We start from the raw sequence: 16,474 nt of genomic DNA on the forward strand, positions 1-16,474 counted from the left end.
TGGGATACTCCTCTACATAAGATAAAGTTTTATAAGTGCAAAGGAGAGGTACAGGAAAGTTCAGTGAGAAATTTGAGGAGGGAAAGATCATTTTCATCTGGGAGAGCATTTGGGAAAAAAGAGGAGTGGCTGGGAGGAATCAGAGAAGGCTAAATGGAGGAGGTGGCATTTGAGTTGGACCTTGAAGAAAGAGAGGGACTTTCACAGGTAGAGGAGGAAGAGGGAATACATACCATGCTTTGAGGCCAGAGAGAGTAAAGATAGAATGATAGGGAGAGATGGAAATAGGACTAAGGGGATAGTACATTTTGGCTAGATAGTAAAGTGTATAAAGGAGAGTAGCCTGAGTTAACACTAACTCACTTTACTGTACTGTGTTAAAATTTTCAAAGCACTTTCCTTACAATAATCCCATGAAATAGGTAGTGAGAGTATTACCTTTCCCATTTTAAAGATGGAGGAATTGAAGATCTGGGAGGTTGTAACTTGCCCATGATCATGCAGCTAGTAGGTGGGATTCAAAGCCAGGTCTTAGGACTCTGAGTCCAGTACAGATTCCATCATACTGGGAAGGGTTAAGGTTAGAGTCAAACTGTGGAAACATGAGGAGTTGTGCTATATTTGGTAAGCATTGTGGAATTATTTAAAGTTTAGAAGGAGACAAGAAGTGGGGCTAGATTATACTAGAAGTGCAGAGAGAAAAGAGAAAAAAAGAACCAGAACAGAGTTTGTGGAATTCTTTGTTGATGGAGTGAGAATTAACTGATGGATCTGTCAGGTTAGCAGCAGAGCTTAAAGGACTTGAAACCAGGAGTTTGGAATCATATCAACTACACTTCCCTCTAAGATTAGGAATCAGGAGGCCTGAGCTGGGTCCAGGATCTGCTATTAATTAGATGCTCCATCTGGGTCAAGCCATTTAACTTCTCCATGTCTGTACTCCTCATCAATCAAATATATGTAAAAATGTATTGCCTACTTGCCATGCAAAGATGTCATGACAACAAGGAAATCATAAATGTGGAAGCATCTAAAAAGTTAAAGGTCGTCTATGATTATGTGAAACCTTCATTGAATCAGTCAGTAAATATTTATTGAGCAGGGATCAGTATGCCTTGAAGAGGGTGTGAATAGCTTACGTTTCCCCATACCTCTAAAACCCTTCTTCCTTCTCTGCTTTTGTCCTCCCCTTGCAGTGAGGTCAGGGCAACTATGTGGCACAGAGCGCCAGACCTTGGGCCTGGAGTCAGGAAGACTCCTCTTTTTGAATTCAAATCTGGCCTTGGACACTTACTAGCTGTGTGACCCTGGGCAAGTCACGTAACACTGTTTGCCTCAGTTTCCTCATCTTCAAAACTGAGCTAGAGAAGGAAATGTCGAACTACTCCAGTATCTTTGCTAGAAAAAAAATCCCAAATGGGGTCACAAAGAGTCAGACATGACTGAAACGACTGAACAGCGACAAAAGCAACGAGGTCGTTGGATCTCTTTTTAGCCACTTTCATCAATCAATTACAAATTTATTTGACTGTTATCATATTAGGCTAGGCTAGGAAGTGGGACTTTTGATAAACTTCAATCTACAAACTGGTATGGTAAGCGGAATATATATGATGAATAGATATATGAACATGAAGAGATAAATATGAAGGGCAGAATTGGAGCTTCCTATTTTGGGGGGACAATTCTTTCTGGAACTGAGGCATTTGGGCTGTTTTTTTAAACATCTAATAGCTTTTCCTGGTTTTTTGTTTTTTTTTTTTGCTAGAAAACTTTATAGACTATTAGGGGCTTGGAGCTTCTATTGAAGGTCATGCACTGAGAAACCTAGTAAATCTCCAGAATGGCACCATCCCCTTCCATATCCTTTTCATGTCCTTTATTCCTTTTTCTAAACTATCTTGTTAGGATTTTTGGCATGGATTGCTTCTTCTTATATAAGGAGACAGGCAACAATGCACTGTTAGTCAAGCTGTGAACTGGTCTAACTATTTTGAAAAACAATTTGGAATTGTTTGATGAAAATGGCTAAAAAGTGACCCAATGATCCTATCACTAGGCATATATTCCAAGGAGGTTCAAAGAAGATTTTTTTTTTAAAAACAAGGTCATATATTCTGAAAAATATTTGTAGCAGTGCTTTTTGTGGTAGCAAAGAGCTAGAAATAAGGTAGGCACATGCTCATTGATTGGGGAATGGCTATACATATTGTGCCATAAATGTAATGGAATACTGCTCTGAGTCAAGAAATGAAAGTAGAGACTTCTAGTTAAGATAAGATGTTAAAAAATTGTGAAAAAATCCACTTCAGTATAAATGCCAGCAAATGTCTGATAAGGCCCCCAGAAAGATCAGTGAAGCTTAAAATGAAAAAAAAAATAAGTAAGCTCCATTGTCCAGTACATAACTGCACCAAAAACCAGAGGACATAGAAAGGGGGAGGGTTGATGTGAGGGAAGTCAATGAGAAGAAAAAAATATTGCACTCTGTGTTTTGGATATGTCTTTCAGAAATAATTTTATTAATTAAAATTATTCTAATCTAAATAATTTTCTGCCTACAAAGAAAAATGTCCAAATTGAAAGTTTTCTCTAGTCCTTGGATATTTATCTTATGTAATTTAAAAAATAACAATAATTTATAAGGTTCTTCAATGAAGAATATATTACAGATAAAACTGAGTAAAGTCCCAGAGTTTAGGTAACAGTTCAGTAAACAACTTACTTTGTCAAACAGAACAACAGTCACTTGGATAATCATTTTCCTAAAACTATTTGATCCCTCTATGACTATTCCTTTTAAGAGTTCTCCTGCCCAGCTGGTCTAAGGTGAACCCAAGAGAAATTTCCATTAACTAAAGTAATTAAGGAGTCTTCTTTTTGATTATTCTTCTAATTCCTTCAGGGGCTTGGGAAAGAGGGTACTGCTTTTAGGTGGATCAATCAAGGGTCCTTGCTTTTGTCTGATCACACCCTTATTTCAGGGAGAAATCCTTCTCTAGGTTGAAGGGTTTGAAGTAGGATAATTTTTAAAAAATCCTTTCTGAATATTCCTAAAGGAGGGAGCAGAGGAGGATTCAAATCTGAGTTCCAACAACTGAAACTGAAACTTTCTACTGCTCTGAACAATGTGAGTTGTAAGCCAATGTGAGTTCCATTAATCAAGGACCTAAAATTACATCTCTGGGACCCTAGACTGCCAGAATGGATATAAGGAGCAGAAGCTACTCACATAGATCGTTACATATGAGTGAACATGAATGGGATGAACTACCCCATAAAATGTAGGAGGGCAATTAAATGGATTAGAAAGCAGAATCCAACAAAATGTTATATACAAGAAATACATTTAAAATATAAAGTTAACTAAGAGTTAAATTGAGAGGCTAGAGCAGAATTTATCATGCTTCAGATGAATTAAAGAAAACAACAACAGGTGTACCATATGTGCACCATATGGCGTAGTATCCACACACTTGAAGCAAAAGTTCATAGAATTTTAGAAAGAAATAGGCAAAAAACCAATAATATTTGGGGACCTCAATGATTCCCTTTCAGAATGAGAAAAGACTAACACAAAGATAAATAAGAAAGAAGTTAAAGGAGTGAATAAAATTTTAGAAAAGTTAGAGTACAAAGTACTGAACATATTTATCAGCTGTTCATGACACATTTACAAAAATTGGCCATGGAAAAGATCATAAAACCCTTATAAACAAATGCAGAAAATCAGAAAAATTAAGCATATCCTTAACAGACTATAACAAATCAATATTGAAACTAAATAGTATAATCCTAAAGAAGTCATGGGTCAAAGGCCAAATAATAGTTATGGTAGATACTTTCCCGAAACAACATCACAACAATGAGATAATCTACCAAAATTTTTGGGACAGAATCAAAACAGTCCTTTGGGGAAAATTAATATATATTATATTAATATATAACATAATAATTTCATCAATGAAAAAGAGGAAGGGGAAATCAATAAAGCAAAAAAGTTTTAAACATGAACAAAAGTGAATTCTATCAAACATTCAAAGACTAATTCCAATATTAAATAAAGTGTGTGCAAAAGAAGAGAAAGAAGGTGAGTGATAATATTATGTTTTTTTAAAAAAAAAAAAGGTCATCAAATTTTAACATTTTAAAACATTTTTAAAATACCCAGAAGAGAATAGAAGGAAGTTAAGAAAAGAACAAAGACCACCAAGGTAGTGTTAATACTACCACATTAAAAAACATGTACTTTATAAAGACCAAGCTGTACAAATGAATTCAGTTTCATATGAAATACTCTTTTTCTGTCCTTTTTTGTATATGGAAATATTAGTATATCTTGATCGTGGTCAAGTTTATAACAAAAAAAGAAAAAAAGGACAATGATTTTGGCAAATACAGAATAGCGTGGGAAGACTCATATGAATTGATATGAAGTAAAATAAGTTGAACCAGGAAAACAAAATACACAATTCCTTTAATCATATAATTGGAAAGCTTAACAACAAAATAATCAAAACTTAATGCTACAAAATTAAAGTGACCACAGAGTGCTAAAGAAGAGAGATAAGGAGACAACTTTCCCCATTTCCTTACAGAGGTGAGGGAAACACTGCAGAGAAAGTCAAACTTTTGCAAGGTGTTAGTTTTACTGAACTGTTTTCTCCCCTCTTTTTGATTCTTTGTAATAAGGGATGACTTTCTTGGAAGGGGAAGGGGAGAGGAATATAATGAGAAATGTAGGTGATGCAAAAACAAAAGACTAATGAAAATATATTTTAAACTATTCCACCCCCAATTTTTTTTTAAATTTCCCATACAGATAAGTTATCTGATTGACATATTTCTTTTTAACTTAAAATTACTCTCGATGCAATGATTATTTAAATCTTGTGTATTCAATGCATAAATATCTATATTTTCAAGGAAGAATTTGGCACATGCATGTCGTATGATTTTCTAGTAAAGTAAAAAGGATATTGCACCTGTAAGATTCTTGAATGGCACCCAAGTTCTAGCAGAGAACACAGGTGAGTCTTGTTAACAACAGGCTAGTTCTAGATCTCATAGGATGCTACTGTACTCTCTGGTCAGTTTTTGCTCTCTTGGCACTACATTTCTGAGGAACCTTAGCAGCAGCCGTAGTAGTCTTCTGCCTCTCTTCTTTGAACAAGGTCCATTAAAAAAGAAAACATGAGACCTCCTATTGAAAATCACCTGGACTTTTAATGTATAATGATAATTAAAGAGGTAATTCCCAATCCAAATATGTGTTAAACCCAACAGGCACATGGATAGGAGGACATAACTCCAGTAAGCTGGAAAGAGCTAAGGACAGCATTGCCCAGCACAAGATTAGCCAAGATCGAAAAGGCTATGTGATCTGAAAGTAGTTATGGTGTGTAATATGTTGTGTGTGTGTTGTCTCTTCAGCTATCCACAACTCTGGGGACCCCCTCAATGCTTCTCAGGTTCTGTGTGTTTTATGGGTCAGTAGGTATTCAAACCTCTGACTAGTCGGGTCATTTGGGGAATTAAGTTGTTGATTTAAGACTTTTGGCAGTCCATGTCACATGGCCGCTCCCACTAAATATCTTCTGGTAGTGCTAGCTAGTCTGCGCTGCCTTTACTTTTCCTTTCAGTTCCATTCCAGCAGGACCAGGACATTAACAGTCCTGCCTCACGACAGCATCGGCAGCTGTCACTCATATGAAGTTGAGCCACTTCATATTCCATTTCGCTGTAGCGGCAAATCCTAGGAGCACTGAGTTCTCAGCATAGCCCATGAGGCACTCTGCTAGTGCCTCACGGACTCCTCTTTCTTTAATAAGCAGCGCAAGTACTACCTTTTACCTCAACCAGATTAAAATGTAATTGGGAAATGTTTAGCAAAATGAAGAAAAATACAATGCAACGACAACGATATTAACATGCAGCCAGGGGTTATCCTTTCTATTTGAGCTTGACACCATCGTTCTGTAGAAAGTCTTTTCCTGATCCTCTCAGCTCCTGTGTCCTTCCTCTTAAACTGCCATGTATCAAACTACTTTGCATATATTTCTACTTATTCACTTTATATTTATGCTATATATATTCATATATGTACTTATCTTGACCGTAAGTGCCTGGAGAGCAGGGATTTTCATTATTTGCATTTATATCCCTATCACTTAGCACAGCGCCCGGCACATAGTAGGCTCTAAATCTATACTTGTTGATTGATTGATAGAGAGTTCTGCTACCACTACTGCTTCCATCGTTAGCCGTTGCAGAGTAGAGATAAAATTATCCCTTCTTGTTTCTATCCTTCGCTTCTTCCACATTTCAATCTTTTAGAGACTTTTTCCTCAGTGTCTCTCCCACCCCCAATTTCCTGCCTTGGGGCTATTCACTCTTCAAACATACACATAGCTTTCTGGGAGATGTAGTCTTTCTCCCTCTCAATACCTCTCCTCCCTTCAGTGTGGTCTTCTTTTCCAGATACGCCCTTTTACGATTGGATAATTATTACTTTTCATTTAGAGTAACTGAAAGAGGTCCCGGATGAGATTTCAGATGCGGGGTGTTGCTTGTGCTCATGAAGATGGTCTTGATAATGGAGAAACAGGACATGATGTGAATGATGCAGCAAAGTGAATACCATGCCAAAGAGTCTCATAGGTGAACATTGTGGGATTTCATATTGAAGTGATAGAAGTTACTCCAAGGTCCAGCTAGACTCTTGAGCTATGAGGTGGAATTCTGGAACAGGCCTGCACATAACACAGTTGGCTCCATTTTCAAATTCTTGCCCTTGTGGTGGCTTATCAATCTCAAGAATCAACAGCTCCCCTCCAAAAGGAACCACAGACACAGGTTTTGTAAACTCTTCTCAGGCTAAATTCACCTTTGATTCCAGTTTCCTGCATTGACTTAAGTCTCGAGAGTGTGGTTGTGTGATCTTATTTCACAGAATCACAGAAACTCAATTTTTTCATCTATAAAATGAGGGCTAGATGAACTAGATAAATCTAAATCTATAATCTTGTGATTCTACCCTTTGGGCCAGGTAGAGCAAGTCCAGTCCTTTATGCATGTGATAACACTCTTGAATTATTTGAAAAAACTGTCAATGCCCACAGTCACATAGCTAGTAAATGATAGAGCTTCTAAGTCATCTCTTTTCCAGGCTAACCATGTCCATATCCTTCCAGGGATCCTCATGTGCGTGGTTCTGAGTCCCGTTTGCCATCTTGTTCACCCTCCAGTGGATTCACTCTAATTTCTCAACATTCTTTTTAAAATATGGCATTCAAACATGAAGACATTGCTTCAGATATGATCTGGGCCCAGCAGAGTAGAATACGATTGTTTCCTTTCTCCTTCTCAATATTGCGTTTCTATTTATGCAACCTGAGATCCCATGTTGGTTGCACTGATTGCATCAACCCTCAGAAAGCTGAAGAACCTCCATTTGTAGCTCTATGGTATTTAAAAATATTTTAAAAACAAATGTTTACCTGGGAAGACTTTTTTTAAAAGTTTGTTTAAAAAATTTTAAATATAATTTTAGTTTTTAATATTCACTTTTAAAAGATTTTGAGTTCTAAATTTTTCTCCCTTCTTTTTCTCCCTCTCCTCAAGATGGCCTCCAATCTAATATAGGCTATACATGTACAGTCATATTGAACATATTTCCACATTAGTCACGTTGTGAAAGAAGAATCAGAACAAAAGGGAAAAACCACGAGAAAGAAAAAAACAAACAAAAAAAGAGAAAATAGTATGTTTCAATCTACATTCGGACTCCAGATTTTTTTTTCTCTAGATGTGGATAGCATTTTCTGTTGTGAGTCTTTTGGAATTGTCTTAGATTGTTGAGAAGAGCTAAATCTATCAAAGTTGGTCATTGCACAATATTGCTGTTATTCTGTGCAATGTTCTCCTCATTTTGCTTACTTCGCTGAGCATCAGTTGATGTAAGTCTTTCCAGGTTTTTCTGAAATCTGCCTGCTCATCATTTCTTATGGAACAATGGCATTCCATTACATTCATATACCACAGCTTGTTCAGCCATTCCCCAATTGATGGGCATCCCCTTAATTTCCAATTCTTTGCCACCACAAAAAGAGCTGCTATAAATATTTTTGTACATGTGACTCCTTTTCCCTTTTTTATGATCTCTTCGTGATACAGACTTAGAAATGGTATTGCTGAGTCAAAGGGTATGCACAGTTTTATAGCCTTTTGGGAATAGTTCAAAACTGCTCTCCAGAATGGTTGTATCAGTTCACAACTCCACCAACAATGCATTAGTATTCCAATTTTCCCACATCTTCTCCAACATTTATCATTTTCCTTTTCTGTCATATTAGCCAGTCTGATAGGTGTGAGGTGGTACCTCAGAGTTGTTTTAATTTGAATTTCTCTAATCAATGGTGATTTAGAGTATTTTCTCATATGACTGTAGATAGCTTTAATTTCTTCATCTGAAAACTGCCTGTTTATGTCCTTTGACCATTTTTCAATTGGGGAATGACTTGTATTCTTATAAATTTGACTCAGTTCTTCATGTATTTTAGAAATGAAGCCTTTATCAGAGACGTTGGCTGTAAAAATTATTTCCCAACTTTCTGGTTCCCTTCTAATCTTGGTTGTATTGACTTTGTTTGTGCAAAAACTTTTTAACTTAATGTAATCAACATTATCCATTTTGCATTCCATAATGTTCTCTCTTGTTTGATTATTAATTCTTCCCTTCTCCATAGGTCTCACAGATAAACTATTCCTTGTTCTCCTAATTTGTTTAAAGTATCACCCTTTATGTCTATATCATGTACCCATTTTGACCTTATCTTGGTATATGGTATAAGATGTTGGTCGATGCCTAGTTGCTGCCATACTATTTTCCAGTTTTCCTAGCAGTTTTTGTCAAATAGTGAGTTCTTATCCCAGAAGCTGGAGTTGTTGGATTTATCAAACAGTAGATTACTATAGTCATTGACTACCGTGTCTTGTATACCTAATCTATTCCACTGATCCACCACTCTGTTTCTTAGCCAGTACCAAGTAGTTTTGATGATTCCTGTTTATAACTCAGCTTTAGATCTGGTAAGGCTAGGCTGCCTTGGAGGGACTTGTATGAACTGATACAATTGAAGTAAGCAGAATCAGGAAAACATTAGACACAGTAACAGCAATACAAGGATCTAAGACAATTCCAAAGGACTTATAAGGAAAAAAATGCTATCTACATCCTGAGAGAGAATTGATGAGCTCTGAGTAGAGATTAAAACATCCTTTTTTCACTTAATTAATTTTTCTTGTCTTTTTTTGCAACATGGTTAATATGGAAATATATTTTGCATAACTTCACATGTATATTGGTATAGTATTGATTTGCTTCTCAAAGGGCACAGGAGGGGCTAGAAGGAGGGAGCAAATTGGGAACTTAAAATTTTTTTAAATCAATGTCAAAGTATAATTATTTAAAAATAAAATTTTATTATCTTTTGGTTTTACATCAAAGTTCCTCCCAATATCTCTCCATCTCCATATAACAAATCTCATATAATAAATAGTATTTTAAAGAAAGTAAAAAATAAAGAGGAGGAAGATGCCAAAAGGAGCAATACATTGAAAAAGTCTGAAAATATAAGCAAGATACCATACCAGCAAATCTCTCACTTTTGTGAATGAGTGAAGTGAGGTTAATTTATCATATCTCTTATTTGGAGTCATACTTATTATTGATAATTCTTACATTGTTCACTTTTGATTTTTTGTGCTTTTTAATTTACATTGTTGTAGACATGGTATATATTATTTTCTTGGCTTTGCTTACTTCACTGTGCTTTAGATTATGTAAATGGTTCCATGTTTTTATGAATTTATTATATTCCTTATTTCTTATAGAATATTAATATTCCATTATATTCATGTACCATAATTTATTTAGTCATTTCCTAATTAATTGATCTTCTGCTTGTTTCCAATTCTTCACTGTCACAAAAAGTACTGCTATAAATATTTTAATGTATATGGGGTCTTTCTTTTTTATCAGTGACCTCCTTGGAGCACAAATCTAGCAGTAGAATCTCTGAGTCAAAGGTTATACGTATTTAATTGCTTTATTTGCATTATTCTCTAATGCTTTTCAAAATGGTTATGCCGATTTGCAGCTCCACCAACAATGCATTAATGTGCTTATCTTCCCACGACCCCTCTAACAATGACTATTCTCATCTTTTGTCTTTTCTGTGAATTTGCTGGATGTGAGGTGAAAGCCAAGGTTCATTTTTATTTGATTTCTCTTATTATTAGTGATGTGAAGCATTCTTTCATATGGGTATTAATAGTTTGTAGTTCTTTTGAGAACTCTTTCTATCCTTTGCTTATTTATTAGGGAATGACTTTTGGTCAAATATATGTTAGTTGTTTATATATCTTATATTTCAAACTCTTATCTAAAAAATATGAGACAAAGATTTTTCCTCCATTTGAACCTTCTTATTCAGGGTGTATTAATTTTGTCTGTGCTGAAGCTTTTCAGTTTCATGTAATCAAAGTTATGTATTTTTATCTTTTGTCATTTACTCTGTCTCTTTTTTGGTTAAGAACATATCTCTTACACATAGCTATGAAAGATTTATAATCTGCTCTTTTAATTTGCTTTATGGCCTCCTAAAAGAGATTGGCTTAACAATCTACACAAGAAAAAAAAAAAAACCCTGGAATCCCAGAATCCCAGAATTTGAGAGTTGTAAGGGGCTTCATCAGCTAGCTAGTCAAATCCATACATGGAAGCAGTCACCATTATACCATACTAAGCAAGTAGGTGGGTGTCCATTCTCTGCTTGAAGACTTTCAAGGAAGGAGAACCCAGCACTGTGGACAGCACTAATTTTTGGGAAGTTTATCTTAACATTAGGCTGACCTCTTTGCTTTTTCTACCCATCATTCTTGGTTCTGCCCGAAGTCTAATCCTTTCTTCACCTAATAGCTCTTCTAAGACTTGCAAACAGGTGTCATGTCACTTCCTTCCTCCCTCACCCTTTTCTTCTCCAAGATAAAAATCCCTACCTTCTTCCTCCTATACAACATGGACTCAAGTCCTTCACCATTCTGGTTTCTCTCCCATGCTCATTCTACAGTTTATCAATATCTTTATTTTACTATTGTGCCTGGAATTGAATACAATACTACCAATGAGGTCTGACAAGAGCAGAGTACAGTGGGATCATTACCTCCTTATTCCTGGAAGCTCTGCCCCTCTTAATGTAGCCTGAGCTCATAAAAGCTTTTTTGGCTGCCACATCATACTGCTGACTCATATTAAGCTTGTAGTCCACTAAAATCCCCAGATCTCTTTCAGAATAACTGCTGCCTCACCACGTCCTCTCATCCTGTATCCACGAAATTGATGTTTTCATATACCACGTGCTAAGCCTTATATTTATCCCTCATTGAATTTCATCTAATTAGATTCAGTCCAATGCTCCAGCCTATTATGAGCCTTTTCTATCCTGATCCTGTCATTTCCATTCATGCCTTTATCCAAGTCATTAATAAGAATGTTCAACAGCACAGGGTCAAGTACAGACTCCTGGGTTACTCCACTGGTGATTGTCTCCTGCCAGTTTGACATTAGTTACTAACAACTGCTCCCAACCAGTCATCTGAATCTAGGGCTGTGCTGGCGAGTGTTTCACAATCTTCTGCACTGTTAAGTTTTATTTGGATTTAAAATTTTTTCTCCATTTTCTTGAGTCTGGACAATTAACAAAATAATAAATCAAACCCTTATTTGTAGTATTTGCTGATTTCTGAGGCATAAATGCTCACACTGAAAATTTAAAAACTGTTTTTTTCCAACAGTTTGATCTGGCTCCAGCACACCTCTGTCTGAATCTATCTAATTGTGTTATCTACATCTTTCTATTAGAAGATACATCATTTAAAAGCTTGCTAAAATCTAGGTAAACTACATGCATAGCATTTCTTTTATTTACTAGTTCAGTAATCTTGTCAAAAAACAGAAATTGGGGTAATTTGGTATAACCTGTTCTTGATGGAGCAATTCTGGCACTTTAAATCTGTTTACAATTCTTTTTAAAAAAAATTTTATTTATTAAAATTTTAATTTATGGAATAAAATAAGTATTTCCATATCATAGCATAATAAAAAAGATGATTGCACATGAAACTGCAAATCTATTGTGCATAATGTACAATTTCTTTTAAATATATAATAAGGTTATAGTGTAAATTTTCTCCCTTTTTTTTCTTTCCTCCCTCTGCTCCCATACCTTGCCCTGGAGATGGCTACTATTAGACACACATATGTATGTATCTAAAATCATTCTATACATACTTCTATTTATCAGTTCTTTCTCTGGATGCAGATAGCATGTTCTTTCTTATATCTTTTATAGTTAATTTGGTTATTTATAATAGTCAAAATGACTTAGCTGTTCAAAGTTGTTCTTAAAACAATATTCCTATTACTGTATACAATGTTCTTTTCAATTTTGCTCTTTATTATTTCATGCAAGTCTATCCATGTTTTTCTAAGATCATCAAGCTATATGTTTCCCAACCATCTTTAATAAACCATTCCAGAATTTTCCTAGAACTCTATGTCAAGTTTGTTGGCCTATAGTTTACAGATAGTTCTCTTCCCTTTTTGAAAATGGAGGCAAAATGGATGAAGAATGCCTATTTCCAAATTACAACATGAAGGTGGATGGATAGCCCACTGTATTCATCTACCAGCTGCTAGCATATAAATTGGGCAGAAATGACTGAAGGAAAAAGAGCTGACCCTAGCACTAAATACAAGGAAGAGAGTGGGCTAGATTGCATTTGAGTAATTGTGAAGTGTGTTCAATGATTCTAGGCTGCCCCTTATATCCAAAGTAAATATTCATAATACAGGTATTCTCCTGGTAATGCTAAATAACTGAGTCACAGCACACCAGAATTATTGAAGAATTGGCATTGTAGGTGACTCAAAAAGGTGATGGAGACAGTGATGCATGGCGAGTATAGCTAAGTTGCCAGGGTATGGTCAACAATATTTTGTTTTTTTTTTTTACAAGAAGCGGCATTAAAGGTGTAGTCATGTTGGAACAATGAAAGTTAGTAGATGGATAGCCCAGTTATTGCCCTATTACTCATGAGATGTCAAACGATCTGGAGAAAGTCATGCAATCAGTCAAGTATATGACACTTACCGTAAACTAGGTACTGTGCTAAGCATTACAGATAAAAAGAAAGGCAAAAAATTGTCCTTACCCTGAAGGAGCTCACATTCTAAGGGAAGAGACAGTGTGTATGTAACCAAGAATAAAAGATACCTGCAATGTACATGGAAGTTAATCTCAGAGTAAAGCAGTAGTTTATACCTATGTCAGTCAACTAGCGTTTACTAAGATATTAAGATATCCACACTTTGTGTTAATTGCTGGGAGCACAGAAGGAAAGGGCCTCTGCCTTCAATGCATTTATGTTCTAATAGGGAAAGGCAACACATAAGAGGAGGCTGAATCTCAGAAGAAACCAAGGAAACTCGAGTCAGAGGTGAAGAGGGCCCAGTACATTTCATAGCTTGTTGATGAAGTATCTGTAGATGAACGCAGACAAAAAAAATCACACACAAGGAGAAGGCAAAGAAAGGTTGCAATCTGCATTGCTGAAATGGTAAGTCAATTGAAGTATAATTATATTAAGTTTGTGTTAACTCTTTTGGTTGCACATCCCACTACAGTGATGTTTTGTCTTGAAGGGACACTTGTCCTCTTAGGCATGAGTGGATATCTTTTCTGATGGGAACTCTCAAGGGCTGCCTGAATGGTCCTCAGTTATATATGAAGAGTAGAGAAAAATCATGAATTGTCAAAGTTGGAAGAGGTGTTAGGGGTCATCTAATCCAACCCAGTAGAATGTAAACTCTTTGGGAGCAGGTACTGTTTTATTACTGCCTTTGTATCTCCAAGGACTAGCAAAGTGTCTTACCCATAATATGACCTTAATAGATGGTTGTTGAATTGAAGCCCTTCACTTTACTAATGAGGAAACTGAGGCTCAGTGACTTGTCCATGATTATACTTTCAGTGGTCAAATAAAACTCAACTCCTGGTCTCTTGAGTTCCAGTCCATCATTCCCTCTACCACACCACATTGAAGGTCTTTTACATGCACTTAAAGAGGCCATCAGTCATCATATAATCAACTCTTTGGGAAGGTTTATCATTTGTGGAAACTTATTTTAGGCTGTAACTTGTTGGGCCACACACATTTGGGGATAGAAATTGCTGCTTAGATGTTTGGAATTGGAGAAAAGACCAAGTCTTTTTAACTGCTTATCCTACACCATTGTTTGCTGTCCATTTGCATATTTAGGTTTGGAACACCCAAATCCAACACCTGCCTGTTTTGATGTGAGTCTGTTAGCCATTGGAAGGAATTCAAGCTGAGGAATTAAAAGAAGGCTTTTGTTCATTGGCAATGACTTCCTTTTCATCCCCTTTAATTCTACAGTATGACCTAGAACTCAGAAGCTCTCCATCCTGATTGTCATTTTGTAGGGTGGCCCAACAGAATTGTAATTGTAAGAAAATTGCTTAAATTCTCAATAATAAGAGTTGAAATGTATGTAGCACTTTCCATATATTATTGCATCTCATTTGATCCTCATAAAGATGCTATGAGGTAGCTACTACAAGTTTTATTATGACCATTTTACAGATGAGGAAACTGAGAGTCAATGAGGTTAAGTGTCTTAACTATGATCATGTAGCTAGCAGAGCCCTGACTAGCATGGGATAAAGGGAGTTTTTCTCCAGGATTGAGTCTGGGGGACATACTTCTTTCTCCTCACCATGCCCAAACCATTAGATTGTAAACTTCTCCATTTGACTGTAAGCAACCTGAGGGTAGGGAGTGTCGTTTGCCTTTTTTTGTATGCCCATGGCTTAGTACAGTGTCTGACACCTAGAAGGCACTTAAATATTTATTGACGGATTGACCTAACCTTGTTGACTTCCTTGGCAAACAATCTGGAAAATAGGTCACCTCCTCTTCAGGTATAATTACAACTGAGGTTAGACACTCCCCCATACCCATCTTTTCACTCCCAATCATACTATTCTTTGTAGTACTGCAGCTTCTACTGCTTGTCCACTACCCCACTGCCATATGTTTTTGTTTTAGGTTTAAAAAAAGCCCAAGTTATAGCTCTGATAGCCAGTAAGTCTCAGAAGAAGGACTTGTACCCAGATCTTTTCTGACCCCAAGTCTAGCTTACTTTCCATTACACCACACACTGTCTCCAACTTTCTTTGTCTACTGAACAGAGATCATCCAAAGAATTAAGAAAAAGAGTCTAGAACTCGGCAGGTTTTTAAAAGGCACTGCCAATATCAACCATGAGGAAGATGATTGTGTAATTGTGACTGGATTCTTCATTAAGTAGCTCCTGTGTTTATACTGGAGATAGGGAACAAATAAGTTTTGTTCCAAAATTTAGGCTTCACTTCTTATTCACAAAAAGAAGTTTACTTAGTTGTACCATGGAAAGGGTTTTAGCAAGAACACAGCTTTGGTTCAGGTATATGTAGTCTTCCTCATCACCATTCAGATAGAAAGATAGATAGATGGATAGATAGATAGATAGATAGATAGATAGATGATGGATAGATAGATAGATGATGGGTGGATTAGATAGACAGATAGGTAGATAGATAGATGGATGATAGCTGGTAGGTAATAGCTGATAGACAAAGAGATAATAGATATAGGTAAATGATAGAAAGATACATAGATAGATCAATAGATGGATAATTGGCTAGCAAGATAAAATGTTTATTAAGCACTTATGTGCCAAGCACTGTGTGAAGTGCTGGAAATACAAATACAAACAAAAAGAAAGATAGTTTCTGTCCTTAAGGAGGTTATATTCAAGTGGAGAAAGAAAAGGGGAGTTATTCTAGGGGAGCTGAAAGGTGGGGGGAGTGGGGAAGGTACCTGAAAGATGGAGATGTGGTCTGGGATATCATGGGCTGGTTGGGTTTTAAAGAGAGCATGATGGCTAGAGTGTATGTTTCCTTAAATGGAGGTTTGGAGAGGAACTCACCAATCAGAGGAAAAGGTCATAGGAGTGAAGATATTGCTAGATGAGAAGAAGCTGCTGAGGTAGAGATGGAGATGTGGTCTGGGGCATCATGGACTGTCAGAGACTTATCTGGGCAGAGTGTGATGAGTCAGGTGGCTGTGATGGCTTACATGGCAGCGGGACAGCCACCATGCCGTAAGGGCACTGACTCCTTGTGAACTGGTTTTTAATGCCTTAGGTGATTGGGAAGCTTTATCAATGGCTCAAGCCTTTGGCTGGGCCTAGTTTTAGGAACAGCTTCTCTGACTTTTAGAGAATAAACTAGCCCAGCCTGTGTGGCAGGAACAATATCTATTAAGGGTCTGCCACAGGGGCTGGGCT

General features: G+C 36.5%; 1 pseudogene; it reads right to left on the minus strand.

The window, feature by feature from the left end:
* LOC118842600 overlaps positions 1-16,064 on the minus strand; it is a 55,143-nt pseudogene extending 39,079 nt beyond the window's left edge.
* Between the last annotated feature and the right edge of the window lie 410 nt (positions 16,065-16,474).

The sequence above is a fragment of the Trichosurus vulpecula genome, chromosome 3, assembly GCF_011100635.1.
Source record: "Trichosurus vulpecula isolate mTriVul1 chromosome 3, mTriVul1.pri, whole genome shotgun sequence".
Taxonomy (NCBI): domain Eukaryota; kingdom Metazoa; phylum Chordata; class Mammalia; order Diprotodontia; family Phalangeridae; genus Trichosurus; species Trichosurus vulpecula.